The 8,729-nt window shown below is 37.5% G+C and overlaps 1 protein-coding gene across 5 annotated transcripts in view; it reads right to left on the bottom strand.

The window, feature by feature from the left end:
• JAKMIP1 (janus kinase and microtubule interacting protein 1) overlaps nucleotides 1–8,729 on the bottom strand; it is a 155,178-nt gene that overhangs the window by 145,829 nt on the left and 620 nt on the right. For 2 of the 5 annotated variants that reach the window (XM_040556152.1, XM_040556154.1), the window contains exon 1: nucleotides 4,354–4,451. The exons of 2 other annotated variants lie outside the window; for them this stretch is intronic. The gene's annotated coding sequence lies outside the window, so the exon portion shown is untranslated. Of the gene's footprint in view, nucleotides 1–4,353; nucleotides 4,464–8,729 lie in introns of those variants that run through there. One more of the 5 variants, XM_040556157.1, reaches the window with a different exon arrangement.

Raw genomic sequence — 8,729 nt, forward strand, 5'->3', positions numbered from 1 at the left:
GCCCCATCCAGCCTGGCCTTGAATACCTCCAGGGATGGGGCATCCACAGCTTCTCTGGGCAACGTGTTACAGTGCCTCACCACCCTCTGAGTAAAGAATTTCTTTTGAATAACTAATCTAAACCTATCCCGTTAATTTAAAACCATTACCCTTGTCCTATCAGTCCACTCCGACAAAAAGTCCCTCCCCAGCGTTCCTGTAGCCCCCTTCAGGTATTGGAAGGCCACTGTAAGGCCTCCCTGGAGCTTTCTCTTCTCCAGGCTGAACAACCCCAACTCCCTCAGCCTGTCTTTGCAGGAGAGGTGCTCCAGCCCCTTGATCATCCCCGTGGCCCTCCTATGGACTCATTCTAACAGGTCCATGTCCCTCTTGTGCTGGGGACCCCAAAGCTGAACGCAGGGCTCCAGGTGGGGCCTCACAAGAGCAGAGCAGAGGGGGACAATCCCCTCCCTCCCCTGCTGGCCATGCTGCTTTTGATGCAGCCCAGGATGCAGTTGGCCTTCTGGGCTATAAGTGCACATTGCTTCCTCATGTCAAGTGTAACTACTACAGTCAACCTCTCTGCCCAAAGAAGTTGTCATTTACATCCAGTTTAAATTCAAATGCATGCAATAAAGTTGATGGACGTATGGATGATAGATCCATGTTACACGTGCTGTGGCTGAAATCACAATTAAGGTAGTCAGTACCAAGAGGGTACTTATTTTCCTGTTTAAAAAGCCACAACCATTACAACAGAGAACACATGAAAAGAAGAAAAAAAAAAAAAAAAGGTATCACCTGTGGGGTGTCTCGGGCAATATAAATCAGGACAAAAAGAAGAGTGGTTTGTTTAACTCAAGAACTCTCAAAAATGTGTGTTTCCCATTTTACAGTTCCATTACTGAGGAGATCTTAGCCTTAAATTAACTATACCCTTCCTATACATAAAAAAAAAATTACAACAGAAGACAGAATGGCATGGCTTAAACTGTGCAGAACATCCATTCCTTCATCACGAAAAAGAGCACAGCAAAATAAGAACATGTAGCAGTTTGCCATCAACAAAGCTGCTTACATAGACACCCACTCTTTCCTATTTCCTTTTGTAGCATGTTCTTTTAACTCACTCATCTCCTTCTGCATCTTCCACTGACTATTCTTTGACTTACCAGCTTCTTCAGACTGTTTCTACAAGAAAACCGACCAAGGAAATAGTTATTTTGTTACAATCAGTTCAGAATAAATCATCCGTTTTAATTTTCCCTCTCCCAAAATATTCAGATGCCAATAAAAATAATTTCCTTGAGAAAGCGAGGGGTTATTTCCAGGGTATCTGAAATCTGAAATAACTGGAGCAGGATAGTTATTCTGCAGATCTAATCTTCATGCTGTGATAGATTCATTCATTTGGTCGCACCTCCCAGGAAGGAGCTGGCAATTACTGCATTCCAGTGAAGGACCGTGGATTTCTTCCAGCACCGTGACTCCATATGCCAGTTACAGCTGCTTGTGGCAGCCAAACCAGTAATGCATTTTTGCATCAGATGCAGAAGAGCTAGATATACTAGTTATGAAGGAGCAAACCTGCAGCAAATTAGTTTTTTTCTCTTTTCGCAGACAAGAATTATTTTTCTTGATAATAATGATGTTTCTGGCTCTGTTTTACTGAAATACAATAGGGTTTTAGATTTACAGATGCAGATCTGTAAGAAATACATCTATAAGAAATGCACGGCAGTTATCACCTACAGTGATACCGGGACACCTCCCTCTTTTTTGAGATTCATTTGCTTTGTGTGACCAATCTGAAACTATCTTCTAAGTTAGAAATTGTAGGTAATTATAATCCTATGTTACTTTTGTGCTCCTCCAAGAATTAACCTCAATATATACATTGAGTAAACTAAGTACTATAATTAGAGCTTAAACAGTTTTTAAATCAAACACATCCCCAGTACATCCCCTCTTAAAGCCTAATCTGGCATTATTATGAAGTTCTTTTATAGCACTAGAATGTGGGAACCATCTATTTCATCCAGTTTGTCAGATAAACTGTCTCCAGACACATATTTATTTGTATGTTAATTCGCGAAGTATTTTCTTAGTGCATGTGTACACACACACAAACTCTCTGTGTTTACCACTGGTACTCTTAGAAAGCACTGTTTTGTTACCCTATAGCTAGACTGGTAGTAGTTAGTTAACTAGATAGAGTAAACCTAACTCAGCCATACCATGTAACCACAGCTGTGGTCACAGTTCCCCATTGTGGAGCAGAAATAGCCAGCTAGTCTAGAAGCCATCTAGGAAAGGCTAAGGTGGGAATGTGGGAAAAAATCACAAGAAAAAAAATAAAAATCTTAGGGGCTTTTTCACACAGTGGACAATTAAAAAAAAAAAACACAACAATACAGAGCATATTTGTTATTAATATAAAGCTATATTAGTACAATTAGCATACATCTGAGTGCAGGAAATCTTGGTATTTTGCTGCAAGACACAGTAATAGCCCTGACTTTTTGGTTGTTAGAATGCAGAGTCTAAAGAGAAATGGTAACACATGATAGCAGTCCATTAAAAACAAGGAAAAAAAATGAACCTGAAAGCATTAATGGGACATAATGAGGTATCAGGAAAAAAAAGAAATAGCCCTAGAATTTTCACTTTTCAAGGTTACTCTTTACACAGAAAGCAATAGTGAAACTGCTTTAATAATTATTATTAGGAAAAACAAACAAAAAACAAAACAAAAACACAACAACTCATCTAACCATCCCATTCAAATATACACATCTTGAGTTCTGGGGCAGGAGCATTATCTTTGAGACTTCAACTCCTCTTACATATGCAGCTTGAGCAACAAATTTGGCCAACAAATTCAAAAATTAGTCATAGGGCAGTAAGAGACAGCAGAAGCAATTAACTCTCATTTCCATATGAGGCAAATATAATTAAAGTTTTTAGTAAGAGTTTGCCATTTTACTAAGTGACTCTGAATTGCTAGAACAGGCATTAAGTGTTGGGGGCACAGAAACCCATCCTTCTTCCCCATGCTACGTGGTAGTGGCCAAAGCCTTGTGCAAAAGCTAATAGGGTGATTATCTGCTAGGATTATGCAGAACAGAGAAGCTGAAGTCTGTCTTTGTGAGAATTAAGTCCATCATCCTATTGGTCAATGGAATTATTTTATTTTACCATAGTGCAGATAGATTTCCACTCTGATCTTTTTTTAAATGAGTGAATATCAAAGGACATCAGTTTGAGAAGCTGGCATAGAATGCACTTACAGGTCATTCTCTTCGGTTTAAGAATTAAAAGTCCAGGAAAGGAAATGATGTATTCTTCTTTAAGAAGTAAGCTCCACTGAATTAACAAGAGGATAATTACAATATAGTCTGTATCTAACTAGTTTGGTAATGAATGACTAAGACGGGTTCTGTTCTGCAGGAAATGTCAAGATGTGACTCTAACTACATCAACAGAAGGTAGAAACATTGTGAAAGTGATGTTTTACACCTCTATAGGTAAAACAGCTGTATTCATGGGGTTTCATCCCCCATTTCTAAGCAGTTTAGAGAAGCAACACATCACAAAACACTGTCCCCATCCTGACAGGGACCACGGTGACTTTGTATCCCGATAGGGCAGAAAGAACTGAAGGAAGTACTTAAATCATCACAGAAGTGCCTGCAGCTTAGACACTTAAACAGAGATGGCATCGCTGTCTCACAAAATACAACCCCCTCCCCAGAAATGTGCCCTGATTGGGTTCAGAGTAGCAGTGCATTGCCACAAGTATTTATAAAGTGGTGAACAAGCTTGTTCAGAGATTTAGTAGTCTACAAGAAGGCTTGTACCTTTGTCTGGCAGGTAAAATCCAAGTCAGTGAAAAGAAATGCAAAATATTTAACAGGATTTTCATAGCACAAGTGGAAGTATTATGGTGCAGTAAATAGTTATCAGATGCTGGTTACTGGACTAGACAGAAAACAGAAAAACAAGATGAAATCTCAGCCCCATAACCAATGACAATTCAGAAAGTCTTATTAAAAAAAAAAGTCTGTTTTGGATAGATAAGATGTTCCTCATTCTGATCATTAAAGAAGAGAAATAAGACAATTTTGGAAGAAGTCAAGGAAGATTGCTCTGCATACTTTTATTCTCACCATATAATAATTATTATTATTATACTTCAGTTTCAATTACACTAACGTGCCACTTGGCTCACTTTAATCCTTGTGTTATCTATTTGGTTTAAGATAAACTTGAACATACTATACTTAAGAGGAAAAAATAAGCACCTGCATAGTGAAGTCAAAGCAAACAGATAAGCAGTCAATGCCCAGAATGAAGGCTGACAACCATGCTTACCTTAACTAAAGGTACGCCATTTACTGAAGTTATTGCCAGGGAGCTGTGCATTTCTTCTGCAGCACATGCTCAACATCAGTGCTAAATCAAAAGTGAAACTGCAAAAAAACAGCAGTGGGGCACTAATGACACTTCCGTAACGAATGAAGAGGTAACAGCTATCACAAAAGTGACTAAAACTGTTCCATACATATGTCTTGTCACAGACAATGAAATGGAGGACATCTTTCAGCTATCCTAGAGGATGAAAGTTAAGTCAAAATGAAACTAAGAAACATGAAAAACATACTTTCTAATACAATTCCAATCTTCCTTACTTTCTAGTGTGCTAGAGAACAGACAAAATACTGTTAGGGTGGACTGAAAATGAGAAGAAAACAGCACAAAACCTCAAAGAATAATGACAAGAGTTACAAGAGACATCTTGATCCTCCTATGGTTATGGCTATGTTCAGTAGGGATTTACTGATATGGTTTAGTAAGGAACAAGAAAGCAACACATTAACAAAAACACACTGAGCTGATAGCAGAAATAGCATCCCTCTTAATTTTATACTGATTACACAATGCGAGCTCACAGTCTAAATATATGTATTTTTTAAAAATCTACAAGAAACAAAGCAAGTAATATTTACATCAAAGGTCTTGTCATCATCAAAGTAATATGATGTTCATCAACCATCTTCCATTAATATCAAAGCAAAGCAAAAAAAAAAAACGGCACAACAAACTAATGGAAACTGCTTTTCGAGGAAGACATAGCCAATATAAAAAAGCCTATTCACTATTTCTAAACATATTGTTTTTGCTTATCTTTCAGACTTTCACCTCTAGAAACTTGTGTCAGTTAATTAGATTTTTCACCACATTAGCAAAGGAGTAAAATAACTGAGTATATATATGTTTTTATATAATGTATAATCAGAGGATAAAAAGATATATTCAAAATGGCCAGTCACTCCGTATCTTGCTCTTTTATATTGACATATAATTTCCCATTGTGAACAGTTAACAAGATACTTTGTGATTCCAAATTTTTGTGCCTAAAAGACATCAAAACCAAAACAGGAAATGCAACCTTTCACACTGTTCCTCATTACATCAAGCACCTTTTCCACTCCTCATCTAATTTATAACAACAGCTGTAGGTGGGAGATTCCCAGATACATTTGGCTCTTCGTTTGCATTTATGCATTTGTTTGAAAGTACATATGGTAAAGAAAGAATGAATCAAATTCAAGAAAAACTGTGGAAAGATGCCAAGTCTTTGAGCCTGGAATTGGGTTGAGGGAAAATGGGGGAGAACTCATTTATCACAGCACGCTGAGTTAGTTTCTCTTAAGCTGCCATTCCTATGAGATGAATGGAGCTAAGAGATGGAATATTGCAAGTAAGGAATCAACCAACTTAAAGCTTTAAAGATCACAGTTCCATTTTGCACTGTTGACAATGAATCTGTACCATTTTTATTGCAATACTGAAGGTGACCTATTACTGAAGTTAGGGATAGTTACACTTTATATTTAAAAAAAAATCTTAGCAGAAGTTAAAAAGAAATTGGTTACAAAGTTCACATATATGAGGAAGATCACAGAACATGTTTTCTCATATGGAATGTTTTAGTGAGCTGTTCTATGATTTACCACTTAAAAAAAATGAGTTAAAAATGAATTTAAACTACTACAGTTCCATTTTGCAAAGTTGAGAATGAATCTGTACCATTTTTATTGCAATACTGAAGGTGACCTATTACTTAAGTCAGGGATAGTAATACTTTATATTTTAAAAAAATCTTAGCAAAAGTTAAAAAGAAATTGGTTACAAAGTTCACATAGATGAGGAAGCCTTCCCAAGGTGGGAAGAAAAATAAGCACTTTTTTAGACCTTGAATTGTCCAGAATATTTTATCATAACATCTGAATAACCTATAAAACAATGACTATGAAATTGGTTTTCCTGAATAATGCAGAATAACATTGCAATAAGTACCATAAATCAGCAACTGTTCTAAATATGCAACTTTTTATTTTTAAATTAAAAACAAAGACTTGGAATGTGTTTCTGTGTATCAGTGCACAAAGCTGCAATTAAGGCTTCATATTGTCTCTTCGAAATGAAGCAGAATAGAGTTAATGAAAGTTGAGAGAAAAAAAATGAATCAGGAGGATTACAGATGAGAACACGAGGAAGAATGTAATGGTTTTTGTTTCCTGGATGGCAGAGTAATTGTAGTCCAAAGTTAATATATGAATAGATAAATTGAGACTGATCGGTAGCCCGGCAGTAATCAGTGGTACACGTCCATATATCCTCTTGGAAGGTGGCAGCATGCAGCCTTGCTTCTTGACAGAGGCAATCCAACGACACCAACTGCATTGTGTGCTGTTCCTGACACATATTTATACCAGCTGGCCTTACACTGTCCAGAAATGTGGCCCATTTATTACCTCAACATACTTGCTAATTCTATATCCCCTATTTTTCTATCATATTCTAATCAAAATATTCAACAGAAAGAAAAAAAAAAAAACTATACATGAAAATAACTATTAACATTTAAATGCTGAGAAATAGTATTTAAAAGCAGAAACTGACAGCACAGCTGGGGTAAACTGCAAGAAAGATGGTGCTGGAGGGAAACTGGAATGCACATTAGCAGAGACACAAAAATACTAATGAAAACAAATAGGGACTTGAATGAGATGGGCCTCTAAGAGAAAAAGCATAATGATAAATATTGGGTCTATCACTGTGTAGTAGAGATTAACTTTTTAACAAAGCACATCTCTTCCAATTCAAGCCTCATTTTTAGCTCTGGTTCAAACCATGGCCTCTTAAGGATATTTCCAACTCTTACGTTCCCATAACAACTGTCTAAGACACTCAAGGAACATACATTTAAGTGAAGAATGAACATCATTCAGAGCATTTCAAAGAAGAAGGGGAAAAAATGCTTTATGTGCATGCAGGAGAACTTAAAGGTGATCTCTACAAATCTCTACACCAATGAACTCCCACAGTACTAGTACCTCAGCGTCTCAGGCTGAAGCCCCAGGAGGTGGCCTCCTTCTCAAACCTGTGGGGCACTGCTCCAAACACCTGCTCCCTCCATCCATAAGCAGAACCACCTCTTCTAGCAGATCCTACATTCTTGGCCCTCCTGTTTAAAACTCCAGCGTATGAATTAACTTCACATTAACATCCTCAACACCTCCACCAATCCAAAACAAACACCCAAACCCCAGAAAGACGCCGCTCTCCCTCAGGTGCAAGAAACAAAGTCATCCCAATGGAATGAGAAATATAAACAACAGGGAACAGAAATTGAAAGCAAATTTATAAACCCTAGAGAATACCACAGCTCCTCTATTACAGTAACTAATTTTAGCATTATTAATAGTAAGCATGCATATTTTCAATGCAGAACAAAAGCACCACCTCAAACAATAATTAAGCAGAATTTAAAACTCTTTATAAAACCTTCCTGCCTAAATGCACCATGAATTAGTGTCTCTTACAATCAGAAAACATTTATTTTAAGCAGGCTTTAGAAAACCTACACAAAGCGTATTCACCCCTAGCTATATAAAACCTGAAACCGGAACAGGCATCTCACAGAGATAAAACACGTAAGACCCTAATAAGCATTACAGAATCCCATTCCTGCATAAATGCATACGCGCATCATGCTTACTGTCAGTGAAACCAACCAAGGAAGAAAAGACGTTACTGTGTATACATGATAGGTCCTAAGTATATGGCAGGGATCTTAGGGAGCAAAAGGAATCTGGAAATGAAATGGGACTCATTTTCTTCCTCCTTATGAAATTTGCTAGGATTTCCTTCTAATAATTCCATGATCTCAATATATATATATATATAATATCAAATGTGTTTAAATTAATATCATTCCTTAGAATTTGTTGTTTATTTATAGGCAGCACGGTACATTTAAGGCATTAGTCAGGCTAGTAATATATGACTTCTAATCTGTAAAAACCTAACAAAAATTGTTCCTAATTGCTTGTGGAAGCTGTGCCTGCTCCATCCCCTCTTTAAATAGAGATCCGGCAGATCTGCAGTGACCCACGGGCCTACTGGCTGCCTTAAGGGCTGAGATGAGGAACTTTCCCCCAAACCTCAGTTATTCCCCATGACAAACCAATCCTAATGGGCAGCTGACAAACCCAAATCACCCTGTATCTCGATATTCCTCTCATCCAGCCCCCCCCCAGCTATCCGTTCTGTGGTGTTGCCATAGAAAATGGCAAGGAAGCCTCCAATTAGAGAAGAGGTCACACTTAAGCAGGGATATTATGTAAATAACAGCCTGCCAGCACCCCTCACGGAAAAAATCAAATCAAATAAAGGCCTCA

Source organism: Cygnus olor, chromosome 4 (genome assembly GCF_009769625.2).
Source record: "Cygnus olor isolate bCygOlo1 chromosome 4, bCygOlo1.pri.v2, whole genome shotgun sequence".
Taxonomy (NCBI): Eukaryota; Metazoa; Chordata; class Aves; order Anseriformes; family Anatidae; genus Cygnus; species Cygnus olor.